Raw genomic sequence first — 19,412 nt, forward strand, 5'->3', positions numbered from 1 at the left:
TCCTATGGTAAGTACTTTGGAACCTCCACAATTGGCTACTGGTGTACCCTTGTAAGTCCCTAGCATATGGTACTAAGGTAAGGTACCCAGGGCAGAGGTACACTAGGGGTCTCCCATGGCTGCAGCATGTATTATGCCCCCCATGAGACCACTCAAATTGTGACTACAGGCCTGCCATTGCAGCCTATGTAAGCTGGTGCAAGCACCACTTACAATAGATATACTTTGCCTTATATCTAAGGTCACTACACTTGAACACTTTAAGTCACCCCTAAGGCAGGCATTTCAATCCTCAGAGCAGAGGGCTTGGTGATAAGTGAGAGGGTGCCCCTGCATGAACAAGAGACCCCTACAAACCCCAGAGTCGATTCTCCAGTCTATGTAAGTGCGGTCAGCCATTTTTAACGTATAGTGGGCATCAGTCATTACGAAATGGCTAACTATATAGTGACTGCACTGAACCCGGTAATGTTAGCTATCAAACATGTTGGACTCCTACCCCAACACCGATTCCTGTGTTGGATGTATGATCCCATGTACTGGGGAGCTCCCTTGGGGTACTCCTCTGTACTCTCGGTTTCAACCTTTCAGTGTCTGACAGCAAGCTAGTGCTGCTGCTGGCCTGACATGATTATTCCCTCCTGCTGCTGAGCCAAGCTCGAGCAGGGCAAGGTAGAACAATAGGCCTCCTGTTGCAAGTAAGTGTGCCCACCTCCCCTGACAGGACTTGGTGTATTGGGCGGGGATGGGGCACACACCGGTACCACCAGACTGCTTTGAAGGGCACATTTGGAACCCTACTTGCATACTTCAGTTGGAATCAGTTCAGTGAACACTTGGCTCCCGCTCTGGCGCGAAACTAGATAAAGAACATGGGAGCATCCTTCCCACTGTCAAGCCTCTCCTCTGGCAGGGACCCTTGAGATGTTACAACCATTTCCCTAGGGTACCTAAAGAGACCTGTGGGTGGGTCTTAAAATTTGTCATGGGACAAGACTCGTGCCTGAAACAACATCAATTTTTGACAGTCTGAACAGCTGGACTTTGCTTGGAACGGAGACCTCTTCAAGGAAGACTTCTGCTGCTCCTGGTCTCGCTGCTCTGCAAGTCTTCATCGTCGTCCATGTCTGTGCTACTTCCAGGATCTTCAAAAGACCTGAGGGCATGAAGGCCACCCAAAGTATTCTCCCTTGGAGTGAAGGAGTCACTCCCCTGTATCTGCAGGCACCGCAATGAGGCTGACCGGTATGCTGCTCCTGACATTCCACAGTCTTCGAAAGGCTCAGCAACACATTTGGTGGTTCTGCAACTCCCTCGAGGCCTGACCTGTACTCTCTACAACTTTGAGACCAGTATTCCTCGTTGGAACCGCTGGGGCTCGCACCCCTGTGCAGTGTGTCGACTTGACGTTGCCAAGGCTTGTTGGCTTTGCACTCCAGAGATCTTCGGGCTACATGAAGCTCCAGCATCTCTTCCTGCCAAGATCTTCGATCCTCAGCCTTGTGGGCCTTCATTTTTGATGAGCTGCTCGAGGTCCACTTGTGACTCCTTTGGCCTGTGGCTCCTCCTGAGGGTCTACTGCTTCAGTGGGCTCCCTTGCTTGCTCGGTGCCTGCTCTGACTCTCCTGCACTTGGTGAGTCCCTTGGACCTTGCTGGTCCCAATGTTGCTCCTTCGTTTTCCACGCCTTTTACTGCTGCCAAGGCTTGTTGGTGCTCCCGCCGGACAGCAACCCCCTCGTTCTCGACTTTTGACGTGGGACAGCTTGTATGCAGCTCCTGGTCTTCCTCATCATTGACTTGTCCCCACAGCTGCAACTACAAGGTCACCCTCCGCATTCCTGCATCTTCCGTCACTGGTGGGTATTGCTCTTCCATGCCTCCTGGTCACCTCCAAGTGGCATAGACTCTGTTCCCTCTGCTTGCAGGTTCTTAACTGCAAGAATCCACCCTTGGATTCCACCAGACTCTTCCACCTTCTTCGCCAGTGGCATCTTTACTGAAGTCCTCCATTGTGGTCTACAGCGGTTTCCGATGCCACTTTGCACCTATGCACCCGGCTTCCCTGGTGTTGGTTTCCTGGTTCCTGGGATATCCACGAGTGGGGTGATTCTCCAACCGCCTGTCTTCCACTGGGTTTCTTCAGGGTCCACTGGGATGGGTCCTTCTTCAAAACTGCAACTACGACTTTCCCATTGACTTCGATCAGTGGCGGTACGTCCATCAGGGGCACTGGGGCGTTGCCCCACTAGCCACAAACAAATGCAAATGAAGCAATTCTGAATTCAATCTCAACCCACTCTCGCGCTGCTGGGACACTCGCACGAGGCAATCGGCCGCTGAAGGGGGTGGGAGCGGGGCTGCGGCAGCACTCAACCCTGTTTGAGTGACAGTCAGACTGTCATTGACAGCGGCGCGTAGTGCGCGTGATCGGGTTTGGGCTGGCCATTTTTATGACCAGCCCGTACATGCGCACTGTCAGTCAGCCACTACTATACCTCTATACCTTCGAAGGGAGAGGGGAACCAGAGAGGCCATCTCAGCCCCCCGGTCTCCTAGTGGGCGGCCGTATCCATGCCCTAGCTAATCCTGGCACTGCTAATGCAGCATCTGGATTGGCTGAGAGTGAGACACCGGCCGCATGCAGTCTGAAGTTGCAACTGCCCCTGACCAGCCCAGACCTGTTCCTGCTCCGGAGTCCGGACCGGCCCAGGAACTGGACACAGAGGAGGCGCGGTACCGGGATCAGGTAAGTTTTTTTATGTTAACCCCCCCCTTTGCCCGACAAATGCGAGCCGCGACTGAACTATGCGTCAGGTCACGCACCCCAATTGAGGACTCGTATGTTCATTTCTTATTTCGCAGTAGATCTGTCTGCATTAGTGTCTTTAGTAGGTCCTGAAATGAATGTTCCAAATACATATTTAATATTGTACTAGGCCGGCATTTAGTGTGCATTGTTCTGACGCTTGTGTTGACCCTGAAAACGGAGAGAAGCCATAGCATTAGTAACACTGTAAACCCTTTCATCCATTGAATGAATTGTCTTGCTTTGTGTGAAGGAGGCAGTTGAATAAAGTGATTTTTTTTTACATCATATGACAGTTGTTTAGTCATGTTTGACTGCACTTTCATATCTTTGACCTTGCCTGACAGAGTGAATCTTGCCAGTGTCGGTTTTGTCCAGTAAATGCTTGATAACACGCTTTGCGGGCAAGCCCGGCGTAAATGAGCGCTCTGTTTGACCCTGGGCCATTGCTGTTCTCTAAAACGGCCCATCCTTTAACCCGCTAAGGGTGCCCATATGAGCGACCCCTTCCGTGAATGTTTGGGGTCGAGCTCTGGTGTACAGGAGAGCATGGGGGGGAAGATTAGGGGGAGATGGCATTTCAGTAGTGACCACTGCAAAATGAACAGATTATGGACGAAATGCAGAATAAGTCAAACATTCACCCTAGTCACAGATTTGGGATAAATCCATCGTTTTTATGGACTCCAATATGGAGGCTCAGTTTGAGTAGTTTCTTGTTTTTGCTTCCTTCATTCCTCTTTAGGCTCTGCTGTGCCCTTTTGCAGGCTAAGATCGCCAAGTGTAGCCCACTTTTTTTTTAGCTATCTGATTAGCTTAAGGCCATGCACCATGTCCTTCATGGCGTACGGAGCGGGAGCACACACGACAGTGCAGACACAGTCCGAATGCCCATGAAATTATGAATGGTGCGCTGTGCTCGCTATCGCTAATGTGCTTTTAAATGGACAGTTGTCACTAGGCATGTTCGGGAGAACCCACAGACAGACTCTTGTAAAATGGTGTTTAAATAATAAGAGGTTTTCCAATTTTTGTGGTCTTACATGCTTTTTTTCACTATTTTTGAAATATTTCCTTAAAAACAGCCCGCTCCCTTTGTATATATTTTATTTAAATTGCATCTAAGCATGCTCTGTAAGCCATATTGTGCTTTAATATGTACTATATGCCAGTTCATTTTCCAGATAAATGCTGTCCTATACTGCTAATCAATGTGTTTTACCCATACTCATTTAGCTGCAGGTCGTGTCCAGTAATTGCACAGCAGTCCTGTCACACAGACCCTGCTGTGGGTCAGCTGCTGCCACCTTGCCTGACGCACACACACACTGGGGGGGGGTTGGGGGGGGGGGGTGGTGTGGTGCTTTCCTCAGAGAGGATACACGTTGCCTCATACAGCTTACAACACACCCAGCAGAGGAGTTATTAGAGAAAGTGTTCCCATTGTAGACGATGACCGCCTTCCCACAAGTCATGAAACACGTCTCATCATTCAGTATTGACCCTTCTGAACTCTGCAGACCTCATTCCTCAAATATCCACTCTTAACAGAATTCTGAAATATAGTTTAGAAACTTGGGCGCTTTGTCTGAAACTCTGGCTTGCCTGTTTCTGAAAATAGACATTTCACCATCAAACACAAAAGTTGCATTTTCAAATAAATAAGCCCAAATGTTCCCTAAGCCCACCAAAAACTGCACTTATGTCTTGAAATGCCAGACTTTCACCTACGTTCATCCAGCGTGTTATTCCCCTCCAAGCACTGACGTGCTATCATCATAAATGTTAATTTATCACCATCATCCGATGCCAAGGATCCAGCCCCTCAAGGGACGAGGAGCAGGAAGGATTATTTCAAGAATGGACACACTTTGTTGAGGGGGGCATCTTTGTGAAAGTGGCATCACTATGTAAAGGGCAGCCAAAATAACATAATGTAACCACCAAACACACACACTCAGTAAGACTCTTGGCTACATGTGGTCTGTGTTTTCAGTTGGTGCACCAATTAATTCAGCTAAAGCACATAACTGTGGCAGGCACAGTTGATGGATGTGAGCCATCGCACTTGGAAATTAGTACGTTTTGGTAAGGAGATGGTTGTGGTTGTGACCCTCTGCGTGGGATTAACATGGATATAATTTTTAACCCATTACATTTATCTGATCATTAGATTTCTTGCGAGACCGGCTGGCTTTCAGTTAACATAAATTGTCACCAATCTTAAGTACATTTTTGTTATTCTTTTTAAAATGGAGGCCTCACATTTTGTAAATGCACAAGTTGACACGTGGGCACCAACAATTTTACTATGTTACCTTTAAAGCAAGACGGATGAGGCTAAGACCAATGAATGTGCAGTGTAATGGTTGAAGGCGAAGCACAATTAACAGCTACTACGTGGCAACTGCAAGATGTGCTCCGTATGGATTAACCTTCCTGCTTTCTCAAAATTGCTTGAAAATGCACCATTCGTCCACTCTTTTTGCAAAAAAACCCTTCGGTTGTTCGGGCTCGCTTGCTACGGTGCAGTATGGAAATCATTTTACACCTCACCACTTTCAAATATCACCAGCTGCCACTGACTTCTATTGAGTACGCAACTGTGTTTGCACGCTACATACAGCCTTATGTGGGGTTCCTGGGTGCTTACCATGGGTGGTTCCTTGTGTCCCCAGCTCTTCTATGTCTCCTGGTCCAAGTTGTGACTTTGTTCGCAGTTAGCATTTCACTTTCTTAGTATATGGTTTGGTCTTCCCCTGGAGACCAACTGTGTATTGTGTTTACTTACCTCTTGCAATTGAAGTATTGTGTATATGTGTTGATGTCTCCGGTTAGGAGATAAACCAATGTGTTAGTGAGTGTTGTGTAATATACATATTTTTATAACTGCACTGGGTGGTTCTTTTTCATTTAACCTTTACTACATGGTTAGATCTGGTAAAACAAGCTGCTTAACACTCCTTCTAGACTAAGCCAAAGGCTGCTTTCCACAGCTACCACTTGGAGAGCTTTCTAAGGTTGTCTGAGACCACTAAAATCACCATAAGGGTTGTCTGGATTAGTGCAAGGTGCTTCACTTAAATAAGTGTGCACCAGATACCAAGCCACCCTCCTACAACCCTCTACAAATTGCATGCAGGCTGCTGTTGCAGACTGCGTGTCATGGTGCAAACAATGAGGGAAAACACGACATGGCTCACTCACTGTGTGCCATGCCAAAGTCACTGCATATAATCTATGTATCCCTAAGGCAGGGTGTATGATATTACATGTGAGGGCATATCTGCATGAGCAGGTATGCCTCTGTGCGGTCTACTTCACTTAATAGATAGTACAAGTGAACAGGGAAGCCTTCCAAAGTATAAGTACTGTGCACTGGTCATTACGAGTTGCCCATCTACAAGATGGCTTTACTGAAACCTATGGTATTTGGCATCAAACACCTTAACTTAATAAATCTTTACTGTTGCCAGCATTAGATTTATTATGACATGCACCCAGAGGGCTCCTTAGGGGTGCACCCTGAAAAACTTACCAGTGTCTAGTGTGCTGGCTGACTGGTATCGTCCAGCCTGCCACACCAGACATGTTCCTGACCCCCTGCAAATGAGAACCCCGGCTCTGAGACCGGAAACATTGCCTGCTCCGGAGGAAGGTGTTCACACCTCCTCCAGCAGGATGGCTAATGATTTAGCTCATCAGGGCCAGGGGCTTCAAACAACCTGCCCCTTGCTAAAACACCTATGAACCCGAGCCCCCCAGCACGAGTCCATTGAAACCAATGGTGTCTCTGTGGTCATGAGACCCTCAAGAGCCTAACCCCCTGTTTGGCTTCTACCGAACTGGTCCCCCAGTTAGTCTCCACCCCTGCAGCCTTTATGTGCAGGCACTGTTCCCTGTTGACTTCAACGTGTAGAGTTGGAGGCTACCACTGCTGAAAGCACCTCTGCACCCGAACACCCCAGGGCAAGTAACCTTGAACTCTTGGTGCTTTCTTGGACCTTGGGCCCTACTTACCTTAAGTCCAGAAGAACAGTCCATGATGTTGTTTACAAGTGACCTTATTCAGTGTACGTCTCTCCCATAGCATAACATTACCACGTTCGAGGCAAGTGCCTCAAATCTGATAGCTGTATTTTCTATGTTTCGCAAAATTGCTCACACAAAAAATACTTACCTGATCCCAAAAATGTCTGCAATTATATAGCAAGCATTGGAAATGCAATAGGTCTCAGATTTATTTGAGTTTGAGCTAATGGCATTGTAAATGGCAATGTCTTTTCGCCATGTGTTATGGAGTGTATGCCATGTGGTGTGTAGTGGAATTATGTGGGTTGGATTTGAATTGAGGATGAAATGCCAGAAACCGGTCCCCGGTAGCTTGTCTCCTTTCTGGTGAAGAATTGGCTTGGTAGTTTGGTCTGCCCTGTTCCCATGATGCACTGGGCCAGGGACAGACTAATTTGCATATAGCCAGGTTCTGAGCTGGGATGGTGCAGTGAGCTAAATAACGGTGATGGATCAAGCCCTGGTCTTTGGACTGGGTAAGAGTGGTCTGCTTAATTCAGACACTCTGTTCATCACCACCCCCCTTTTTTGAATCGTTTTTGGCCACTATAGGTGTGGCAGGGTATACTCAGACATGAGTCCCTTGCTCACTGCACCATTAGGATTCAAGCAAGCCGGGCCGACGACGGCTGAAATGCCAGAAACCGGTCCCCGGTAGCTTGTCTCCTTTCTGGTGAAGAATTGGCTTGGTAGTTTGGTCTGCCCTGTTCCCATGATGCACTGGGCCAGGAACAGACTAATTTGCATATAGCCAGGTTCTGAGCTGGGATGGTGCAGTGAGCTAAATAACGGTGATGGATCAAGCCCTGATCTTTGGACTGGGTAAGAGTGGTCTGCTTAATTCAGACACTCTGTTCATCACCACCCCCTTTTTTTAATCTGATTTGAATTGTAGCAATGGTGGCATGCTGCGCTTTAGATGAATATGTTTAAAAGTAAAGTGTGCCATACTGCGATTGCTACAATAGTTAATTGTGGATGCGTTAACAATTGATGTGTGTACTGATGGCTGGTGGTGTGTGTGCCTGGTGGAAGCATGCACTGCCGGCTGGAGGTGTGTGTGCCTGGTGGAAGCGTGCACTGACAACTGGTGGTGTGTGTGCCTGGTGAAAGCGTGCACTGACGGCTGGTGGTGTGGGTGTGTTCCTGGTGAAAGTGTGCAGTGACGGCTGGTGTTGTGTGTGCCTGCTGAAAGTGTGCACCGACGGCTGGTTGTGTGTGTGTGTGTGTGTGTGTGTGTGTGCGCCTGGTGAAAGTGTGGTGGTGAGTGTGTGTGTGGTGGTGAGTGTGTGTGTGGTGGTGAGTGTGTGTGGTGCTGTGGTGGTGTGTGTGTGGTTTTATGTGTGTAGTCTTATGTGTGTGTGGTGTGTGTGTGTGTGTGTGTGTGGTGTTGTGTGATACTCTGTGAGACGCCGGGGTCTGCCGTCTGGAATGGAAGCTTTGGTCGGATGGGGGAGCATGCGAGCTATGAGCATAGATTATTAAACAAGAGACATTCCTTGTGAATTCATTCAGGTGAAACCTCAGAGATCAGGTGCCGGAAACGTGCAAACTTTATCATTAAATCAGTGATGTTTTTGTGTGCATTTTTGAGGGGTAGAGCGGAAGGTTGGAGAGAGGGGCGGTGTCTTCCCTTGTTATATTTTGTACTAGCAGCCCGTCCCGACCTTGTCTGGGAGCAATCGGGCTTCCCCGACCCCCGCCCCCCCGACATAGCAGCCCGACACCCGAAATGAGTGTTCAGGGCCCTCGCCCGCCCCGGCCCCCGCCCGCCCCCAGCCATGAGTGTTTTGGTCCCCCCCCCCGGTCCCCGCCTGCCCCGACATTGTCCGTGGGTCCCCTGGAGCCTTACCTCAGCCGCCGCTCCTCCCCCGCGCTCCTCAGTTCACCGCTCCGCCGCTCGTCACCGCTCCTCCCCGCCTGTCCGCCGCACCTCACCGCCTGTCCGCCGCTCCTCACCGCTCCTCCCCGCTTGTCCGCCGCTCCTCCCCGCGCCATGTCTGCTGCTCCTCCTCGCGCTCCTGGACGCCGCTCCTCCCCGCACTCCTGACGTCAGCACGCAGGTCGCGGCTGGCGCTTCTTCCACTGGACTACTTTTTTTTCCGTTACATTTTTTAAATAACGTATATTTTTAAACTTTATATAGCCTATGTCCATCTGCACACCCTAACGATTATAACGATGTATCGGGTGTGTGGAATGGCGCTGTGGTTCCCGAGTTTACCCGCCTCAAAGGTTCAAAGTTCTTCCTTTATAATAGTAGTATAGATTTTTTAAAAGTGCTCATTCTATCTATACATATACAAAATGGAAACGCAAGATGTGTTTAATCGCTAAGTGTGTCAGATAAATATATGAGGGGTCTAGTTCAGAGCTGCGCATGCACTTTATTGCAACTTGACTGCCTGGCACGTCCCTCGCGCCTGGCCCTTTATTTGTACATTCACTCCTGTGTCCGCGAACTGAGAACACGTCCGAGGAGGAAAAGCGGGTTTAAAAGAGTAGTGGAAAGAGATAAAGGACGCTGTGCTCGCCTGGCCCGGTCCTTCTCTGCAGGCCTGGCCCTGAAATAACCAACGTGAGAAACACGACTATTACTAAAATAAATGGGTTTGGTGGTGATGATGCAGCGACCCATACTTCTCTCGCACCGGAGAGCCGCCAGCTTCACACAGCGTCACACAACCGTGTAACAGACACACGGAAGTGCCCTAAGACGGATTGCGAATAATGAGTGTTTTGTCACACTCTATGAAACAGCTATTAGCGTGGAACTGAGAACCCAAATAAGACAGAGAAGACAGATGCTAGTTTGCCCGTATATCAAAACCTGGAAACACGAGGGCTGGTGGTGCTTGCAGGGGGTACATTACACGTGTTTCTGAGAGCCATCCGGGGCCTGCCTAACCTGTAGGGAATGGCTCAGCAAGAAATGAGCCTTAAGCATTAATTGACTCGAAGGGACGAGCTCACAGGTGGGAATGGGGAAAGATGGAAGGCAAGCTTACCAAAATGCTGAAAGGCTGAGCACGGCCGCATGGAAAAGCCAGGCTTTTCTCTCTCGTGGTAAGGAAAGCTATGATTCCTTAAAACGTGAAACGTCACTTCAGTACACGTTTGCCACAAGTTTTATACTCAGCCACTTTCTTTTTCACCTAGAAAGAAAAGGGGCGAGTGGGTGACACCGACTGTGCGCCAGCCTCCTGCATTGGGCGTAAATCCAGACGAGGGCAGACATCTTACAGGGGCAACATGTGGCAAGCAGTTTAAACACGACAGCAGAGCACTACCTCAACTGGGTTTCGTACGCGCCCTCCACACGTCAGGGTCAACAGCTGACACGATGCGAGATAGGGCTCTGTGTAGTGTCACCTGCAACACATACGCATGCACCCCTGACTCTCGGTGTGCTCACACGGCAAAAGGGGGGCTCCTAGGGGCTACGTGGGTCCATGGCTCCCATCCCCGGTTATTGTCTGCTCTACCTGCCTTGGTGTGTCTGTGCGAGGGTATATTACGTCCCCCAGCTGCAGGTAGGAACCACCAGTGTGCCAGAGATGCGCCTCCATCAGGGACCGAGGCAGCCCCGTTTACACATCACTGACTGTAGGCAGGCCCCACCTGATACGGGGGCCCACCCGAGCGCAGCCGAGGTTCCTCGATGGAGCCAGTGTCCCCTTGAAAGTTTCCAGGAGACATAAATACAAGTGACACTGTGCGAGGGGAGAGCTCATTAGTTCGCTGTCCAACCCTAATAATCCGAGTGAAGTGCAAATTATATAGTTCAGTCTCAACACACGCTCTGTCAACTGGAATCAGCCCGGCGCAGGCTTGATTCAGATTGCTGCTAACTCGCCCTGTCCTCCAGGGGGAGACCGTTTGCTGGAAAATAGTGCCGAGGGTAGGGGGGGAGGGCTGGCGTCTTGGCCTACAAGACTGGGCCTCGGCCATGCACCCCTGTCTCCCATGCATATTCACGGTCAGCTGTGCATGTGACAAGCATCAACGCAGGTTTAATAACCATACCACCCCGCACATTAACGCCCTCCTTTGTTTCACAACCAACTAAGCCCACACCGGGTAAGCAGATGTGTTGTCTTAGTTAATCGCAGGCCTGGTGGTTACTGGGGACTTATTTCCACGGGTCTTTTGTTGTTATTTTCTGTTGGGGTAGCTGTATTTTATTCGGGCGACCAACCTCCCATTTTTTTTTGGTACGTGATCTGAACAGCCCTCCAGTGTTTTGCTTGGGTGCACAAAGGAGCGACCACCGCCCCTCGCACAAACAACATTCAAAGAAAGCTTCGTGGGGACAAGAGTTTTTCTCACCGAGAGAGGAATCCCGGGGAAGACTTTAATTAGCATCCTCATAGTGCCGAAGCACATACCAGATACTAACTTAACCTGTTCCTCCATGGATAATTGATCATCTATCCTAACACCCAGATTCTTGGCCAAACTCCTGGGTGGAGGGGCCTCCCCTAACTCGGGTGGCCACCACTCGGGAGATCAGATTGTCTCCGCCTTTCCAAAAAGCAGGATTTCAGTTTTTGAGGAGTTCAGTTGAAAAAAATTCCTCCTCATTCAGACCGCGATGCTAGACATGCAGCTTCTGAATTTCCCTTGGGTTGACATAATATCCTCCTCAATGGGAACAATTAGCTGTGTGTCATCCGCATACGAGATGGTTTTAAACCCATAACTTCTGATGTCTGCCAAGGGTGTCACGTAGGCAATGAACAGGGTCTGGCTCAGCACCGAGCCCTGCGGAACACCCCTATCTACCCCTGCTGTCTGGGATACAAATGACCCCATCTGGATACTCTTTGTCCGTCCCAATAAAAAACTCCGGATCCATTCAAGAGCATTACCCCCTCACCCCGATCCCCCTCAATCTGTCCAGCAATAACCGATGGGAAATGGTGTCAAAAGCTGCTGACAGATCGAGGAGGACAAGGATCACTGGAGTCCCTCTGTCTAATGTCATACTGATGGAGTCTGTCACTTCCAGCAGTGCAGCTTCCGTGCTGTGAGATGCACGGAAGCCAGACTGAGTGGGGGTCTAGGAGATGGTTTTGTTCCAGATACTGGGACAGCTGATGGTTTACCAAAGTTTCCAGAACCTTCGCACAGCAGGGGAGGAGTGAGATAGGTCTACAATTCTGTAATTCGGACGGGTCCGCCTCACCTTCTTTAGGAGAGGCTTGACCCGCGCTCTTTTCCACACATCTGGAAATATGGCTGTCTTCAACGAGATGCTATAAATTTTGGAGAGTGCATCAGCTAGGATGAGGCTAAGTGTTGACATCACTGTTGGTGGTACAGGATTGAAAGGCGAGCCCGACTTTACCTGACTTAATAGGGTTCTTACTTGCTCTCTGGTTATGGGAACAAAACAATCCACCCCACAGGGAGAGTCCTCTCCCAGCCGGGGTTCTTTAGGAACATCTCCCTTTTCCTCCCTGGTTGTATCAAAGGACTGATAGGTCAGGTCGATTTTATCGGTAAAGTGCCTAGCTAGATCATCACATAGTTCCTGTGTGGGGGTGTACCGCATTATTCGCCTTCGGATTAGTGAATTCTTTCAGTATCTTATACAATTCTCTAGAGGAATTCTTAACCTCTATAATGTGTGCACCCAGATGGGACCTCCTTGCTGAGTTACAGCTATTCAAATAATCTCTATGTGCTTTCTGGAATAGCAGTTCATCTTGTTTCCTCTTTGATTTTCTCCATTTCCTCTCCAGAATTCTACACCTTGACTTCTCCTTCCTAAGTGTATCCGAATACCAGGGAGCAGGGGCTACCCTCTTCTGGTTGAAAGCTTTCTTTAATGGAGCTATGATGTTTATGGCTGCCTGAATTGCTCCCTCCAATCTCTTCCAGGCCAAGTTAGGGTCCGCATCCACATTGGGCGGGGGATCCCTATAGATTTGACTGAAAGCGGAGGTGGTTACTCTCGACCAAGCTCTTCGGAGACTCTGCTGACCTTGTCCCCGCTGCACTAAGTGGGCAGACAGTATCGAGAAGCTTAGTGCCATATGATCTGTTCAATCAAGGACCTGTGGAGGTTCAGTACTCGGGTCCGGTATATTGGAAAAAAATGGCGTCCAGGGTGTGGCCTGCACTATGGGTGGGGACAATAGTTCTAAGCGATCGCCCCAGAGAGTCCATCATGGCAACTAGATTAGCAGAATCTAAGTTGGAAGGCATCTCTAAATGATGGTTAAAGTCCCCTACGAGTAGAAAATTATTTGCAGTCAGGACATGGGGAGCCAGTCTGTCCAGAAGGGCTATACTAAACTCCTTCTTTTTCCCCCCAGGCGGATGGTATACTAATGCACCTGTCCATTCGGCCGCCAGATTACATTCTACTCTAAAGATAAGGAGCTCCATGGTGGCCACAGAAATTCTATCCAACGTAGTGATGTAATAAGGGGCCTGCACGGCAATGGCTAGCCCCCCACAGCGCCGCTCGGGCCTATCCGGTCTGATGACAACATAGTCATCCGGAAAGGCCACAGCTAGAACCGGAGTGGCATCATTATTGAGCCATGTTTCTGTAAAAAAACCAGATATCAGGCTTACGATCGTCTAATAGATCCCAAGTCTCCATAGAGTGTTTAGATCCCAAGTCTCCATAGAGTGTTTAGGAATGGACCTGGCATTCAAATATAGTCCCGTATACAAGGGCTCTGTCTATCTTGCCCAGTCAAATTACTTTCCCCCTGGTTCTTACAGTGACTCTCCTGTCTCCCAGACTGAAAGCTGTGAGAAGGAGATAGCTGCTTAACCGGAACCCAACCACAGTCAATGCACAATCGGTTATTCACCTCTTCCCCCCCCCCCCCCCCCCCCCCCCGCCTCCCCATCTGTCCGAGGCCCACGTTCCCTAGCACTTGAGAGTGGGAGGTTATAGCCCAGGCGAGTCTCGCGCGTATACGTTAATCTACTTTCCATAAGATCTTACTGTAGGACTGGCAGTAATTCCAGGCGGCAGGAGGCGGACGGGCGCGGACGGGCGCAGACGAGCTTGCCTTCGTAGCGCCAGCGGCGCGCCCGCTGCGCGCCCTCCCGTGAGGCGAAATTTATGCTAGTAGCGGGATGGCGGGTTAACAACTAGACCGCCAACCCCCTACTCGCATTTGTCCAGAAAGTAAGGAAAGACTACTCTCTCCACTCAAACAATCACCTAATGTGATTGCGGTGGACCGGAGAGTGTCGGCAATACCCCCACAGAATCAGAGCCAACAATAATGCACAGAACAAAAAGTTTTTTTAAATCAAAAAGGTCACATATAGTTTGAAAACAGAGTCTAGGGTCTGCCCCCAGTACCTTCCTCCAAGTGTCTCTGAGAAAGTAGGGTAAACCACACGTTTTCACCTAAACCTCAGCGCATTCAATGCCAAAGCCCGGAGTTCTCTAAATCCATGTGGAAAAAACCGCGTAGTTCTGCGGGACAGCCCTCCTTGTCACACCCTCTGTTCATTTCACCAGGACGGCACGGAGCTCATGGTCAGTCTGTGCAAAGAAACGTGTACTTTAAGAGTACCCCTTGTCGCCCAGGCAGTGTCGCATACACCTGTTTTACCAGTCGTCATAGGCCTGTGTACTTGCAAAGTGTATTGCATCTGTGTTTGCATGACGTATATCACGTATTTAACTCTGTCGAGGCTCCAGTAAACGTGATAAATTTAACATCACTGTGCACTTTCCACATGTGGATTCATCATGTGTGTGTAAAATCTACGTGTGTTCATGTGTCACGCATGTATGTGATCAAAGTCAGATACAGGCGCTGCATCAAAACTCTGCTCAAGAAGACCCATCAAGCTGATGGGTCTTCTTGAGCTTCAGCGCCTCTTGGCATCCTGCTCGTCAACTATGCTAGGTGGCTCTGCTGTCGATTCTGAAGTCTTAGTATGCCCACCACCAGGAGACCCTGTCAGATTCCAACCAGGTTTCAGATGTGTGAGGAAATGGGGTGTATTATATGTAAAACACATACCAAACCCTTTAGGACCCTTATGTTTTGTCTCTTAACCCTCAGCTCAATCCTGGGTAGATGTGGCACTGAGCAGCAAGCCTTAGACAGAAGAACAAGTGTTAAGCATTTAAACAGCACCAAAACAATTGCAGAAGAATTCGACGCAACCCCAAATAAAGAAATCCAACACCAATTTATAAAAATAGACTCTATTTGTATAGTAGGTTAAACACTAGAATGAAAAAAATCCACCAGAGGGGTTCGGAGATGTAGGTTTTACAAGCAATAATAAATCAAAGCAATGTTACGCAAAGTGTACAAGCCTTGTCAAAGTCAACAAATTTGACACTCGCTTTTTCAAGGAAAACTTCAGTAAGTGTCCACGCAGTTGATTAGAAGTACTCGGGGCAACCAACTCTGGCAGGGAGCTAGTCAGACAGACCTGCAAGATTCTCAAGAGCAGTTACTTTCACAGACGAAGCAGTACTTCAGCAGTTCCAGGTTCTTTAACCTTGTTGCAATGGATTCTTATGGAGTGGTCCTGAAGCAAGGATAAAGGTTGCTAAAGATGCTATGGATGCCTGGTGATCAACAGGAGTTTTTCCGTAGGAATTCCTCGGCCCACGAAGATTGCGAAGGGGTCCTGGCAGCAGGGATGACGTCCCACGAAGTTCTCTTCTCCGGACTGGTCAAAGTCCAGGTCCCATGGGACTACCAGTCGCCTGTTGTTGTGGTCACAGGCCAATCCTTCCTAAGTCCATAACTCGCCTTCTGAGGATCCCATCAACTTTCCGACACCACTCCCTGGCTCAGCAAACTCTGTTGAAACTCTGTGCGTCAGGTCTTGCTTCTCAGTGCTGCATGGCGGTGGTGGTAGTGGCTTGAAGACTTTGGGCTACCAACATGTTCCAGCGGGCTTCTTCAGCTGTTGTTTCCTTGTGCCGCAAACAGGAGGCCAGTCAGCTGGCCCTTGGAGCTCTCTTGGCTTAACTGGGCTCTGGAGACAGCTTCTCCTTGAGCAGGACACAGAAGGCACAGTCACTCTCTCTTCACTACCCACCAGGTGCAGAAGGTGCACTCCTAGTCAGTGATGCTTCTTTTTGCTGGTCCCTCGGTGCAGCAGGGCAGTCTTTCTTCGGTCCTTCTCTCAAGACGGTTGAGATCTGAGGTATGGGTGCTAGGGGGTGACCAGCAAACTCTTGCAAAATGCCCTCGGGCAGGATGCGGTTGGTAGCCCATGGGCTACTAGGTTCCCTCCCACATAGTGACCACTTCCTGTGGTGTGTGGCATCTGGCTATCCCAGGATGCACCATTCTGCCTACTTCTAAGATGGTGAGACCACTCTCCTGGTGTACAGACATCCTTAGTCCACCCCTGGGGTGTGGCTATCTCAGGGCTGAATGTCCCTCTGGAAACCAGCTTGGCAACTTGTTTCCCCCTCTGCTTCCTGTGCCAGCCTGTTTACCTCAATAATGGGACAGCCCTCCCCTTGGTGGCCCACGCTTCACCTTTGAAGCCTGCCTTTTGGGGATAACACTTAAGTGGCTTCCTGCAGTGGGGAGGTGACACCTCCCCGGCCTGCCACCCCTCATTGGTCTCCTTCCTGAGATTCATTGGCACGTCTCTCCAGGAAGGCAAAAAGCTGTCTCATGACCAGGTACCTTGTGTACCCAGGTAGGCACAGGAGTTTTTAAGGCAGCAAAGTGGCAGCTTCACTAAAGCTGCACACTGCAATAGGTTATTTAAATGTCTACTTGAGATACAAGTTGGGCTTAATGTAGCACGTTGTTTGGTACTTTGTAGTGCCCATCTTGTTCCTACCTTTTCTGAGTTATCACTGCTGAGGGGTTCAGTGTGTAACCCTGTACTCGCCAATTCGTCGTCCAAGTCTTTCTACAGTAAAACTGTTGTTTCATGTGTTTTACTGTATGCACATGAAAAGTTCACGCCCAGCCTATTACATATGTCTTAGAGTCGACACACATCCAGGGGAAGTGGTGGCTTTGCCATTGCTTTTAGTTTGGTCCCTGGCAGGGAGATGAATGAGTGAAAATAAATATAGACTCAATCAGTACTATATTGTTGAAGACGTACCCAGCCGGGCAGAGGTCTTCAAAGTTTATATTTCAGTCAAAAATGCAAAAACAAGACAAAATAACACCTTCAACAAATCACGTGCGTGGGGCACAAGCCTGTACCCAGCCACAACCATACACAGACAAAAACATACACAAAGGGCTTGTAAGGCAAAATCAACAGTCAAGCATTGCCGACTGATCCGGCCCCCCCTGGTTCCAGAAACCCAGCGCGACGCGGCGCTCCCGGTATTATCCGGTTTTTAAGGTACAGCGGAACAAGACATTAATCCTCTCCCGCCCCTGGACCCATGAATAAATCTAATTTGAAACTCTGAAAATTCATATTCCCGGATCCCGATTAAGCTCCCGATTAAGCCAACCGCCGGCGCGCTCTTATATGAGCCTGCATAGTGTTGTTTCTGGCTAAAGAGGCTAATAACTAAAAAGGCAACCATTGCTTTGTCCTGATGATGGACCCCAATATTTAGCAAGGGGGTCCGAAACGTCGTCGACCTACTGTGTACCATATACATGTGGAACTCTCAATACAAAACTATGTAATGGTACCCACAAGTAATTCTCTGTCCAAAATTGGAACCTTACAGAGACTGTTGATTTTGCCTTACAAGCCCTTTGTGTATGTTTTTGTCTGTGTATGGTCGTGGTTGGGTACAGGCTTGTGCCCCACGCACGTGATTTGTTGAAGGTGTTATTTTGTCTTGTTTTTGCATTTTTGACTGAAATATAAACTTTGAAGACCTCTGCCCGGCTGGGTACGTCTTCATCAATATAGTACTGATTGAGTCTATATTTATTTTCACTCATTCATCTCCCTGCCAGGGACCAATGTTGTGTTTATATGATTAAGCTCCCCGAGGTCCCTCGCTGATACCAATTGGGGTCCCCTTGTTGTTTAAAATAGATTGCTTTTAGTTTGGGCTGGAAGTGCACAACTGCTCTACCAGTGGCATACTGGGGGGCTTGCTTTACTGGGGGACCTCCAGGGTGACACAATCAGTGCTGCAAGCCCTGGAATACCCCTCTAATGTACATGCATTGGGTGCCAGAGTACCATTTACTAGGCACGTACAGGTAAGATAGCTATTCTGAGTGGGTATAGCCAATTCAACTTACACTTTTAGGGTCAGGCCACTGGCAGTGAGGTGTGGCTAACTGGCAGCAGTGCACTACTGAGTCGAAAAACAAGCAGCATCAGTTTAAAAACTCGGGGTGACCGTACAAAATTAGCCGTTTCCGCACAGAAGGAGACTGCATAAGATTTGCAGTGACGACATCCTCACTTGGACCAGTGGCAGACCCCTCTGTCTATCCCACACAGAGCTGATAATGGTGACAGATGTGTTGCTGCTGGGATGAGGCATTCAAAGGGGAGATATTGACATAAGAGGATTCTATTCTTAGGCGGAGACCTGTCTCCACATTACTCTGTTAGAATTGCAGGCATTCGCCTGGCGCTAAAAGCCTTTTTACTGTCCAACAAAGGGATGCTCAGTCAGGTTGTCGAAGACTATACCACTGTCATGTGGTCAAATAAGCAGGGCAGGGTGGGGTCTTAGATCCTGTGCCAGGAGCTGACTGGATTATTCAGACAATTCCCTGGTTGTGAAGCACCTGGCGGGATCTTTGAATGCCAGAACGGACAAACTCAGTTGATGGCACCTGACTGGCTTGCACACTGAGGTGACACAGGGCATCTTCCAGTAATTGTGAGAATCCTGGCTAGATACATTCGTCACTGCTGAGAATATGCAGTGTCAAACCTTTCATGGCTGAAGTTTCCATGAAGGCTCTCTCTCGGATACACAGTGGTGGCTCCTCCATTATGGCAGAGGAGTGTCTCCCTCCTGCTGCGAGCACAGCAGAGACACACATGAATAAATGGTAAAAAGTTTAATTTTATTTATGTGTCCCAGGCTGGCGCTGTTACAGCGCGAGGGCAGGGGGGTTGCGGATTAGTGCAATTACACTATTGCTTCAGCCCTTGCCAGTTCTCGCATGTGAGATTGGCCGTCTGTTTACAGCCGGCTAATCTCATATGCGCACTTCAGAGCTTGCAATTCCAAGGCTGAAAAACAGCTGACGGATTGATGCCTAAGGCCCCAGCCTCAAAATGACCACTGGGTTAGCCTACTCCAACCCGCTGCAGTTCCAGGATTGGCTGGTTTTGCGCTGTACAAAAGAGGAAGTCCTCCCCCTTCTTACATATTCCCCGCCAACAGTTTAGAGCGCCAGGAGGAAAGAGAGACCACAGCCAGACCTTCCGGCAAAGGCAACATGCATATATTGAGATTTTTGGACATTGCGCCTCACTATATTTATATGTTGCCGGCTGCTGCTGCGGATACACATTCTGGATTGAATGGAGCATGGGACTCCTCAATGACTTTCTTCCTCTGCTTACCCTGACCAGAGTACTAAACGACTGGGCCCAAGTCCTCCTATTGGT

General features: G+C 49.0%; 1 protein-coding gene across 2 annotated transcripts in view; it reads left to right on the top strand.

The window, feature by feature from the left end:
* The window catches only part of UGGT1 (UDP-glucose glycoprotein glucosyltransferase 1), an 849,443-nt gene that overhangs the window by 253,739 nt on the left and 576,292 nt on the right, over positions 1-19,412 (top strand). The window lies entirely within an intron of this gene.

This window comes from Lissotriton vulgaris, chromosome 11 (assembly GCF_964263255.1).
Source record: "Lissotriton vulgaris chromosome 11, aLisVul1.2, whole genome shotgun sequence".
Classification (NCBI taxonomy): Eukaryota; Metazoa; Chordata; class Amphibia; order Caudata; family Salamandridae; genus Lissotriton; species Lissotriton vulgaris.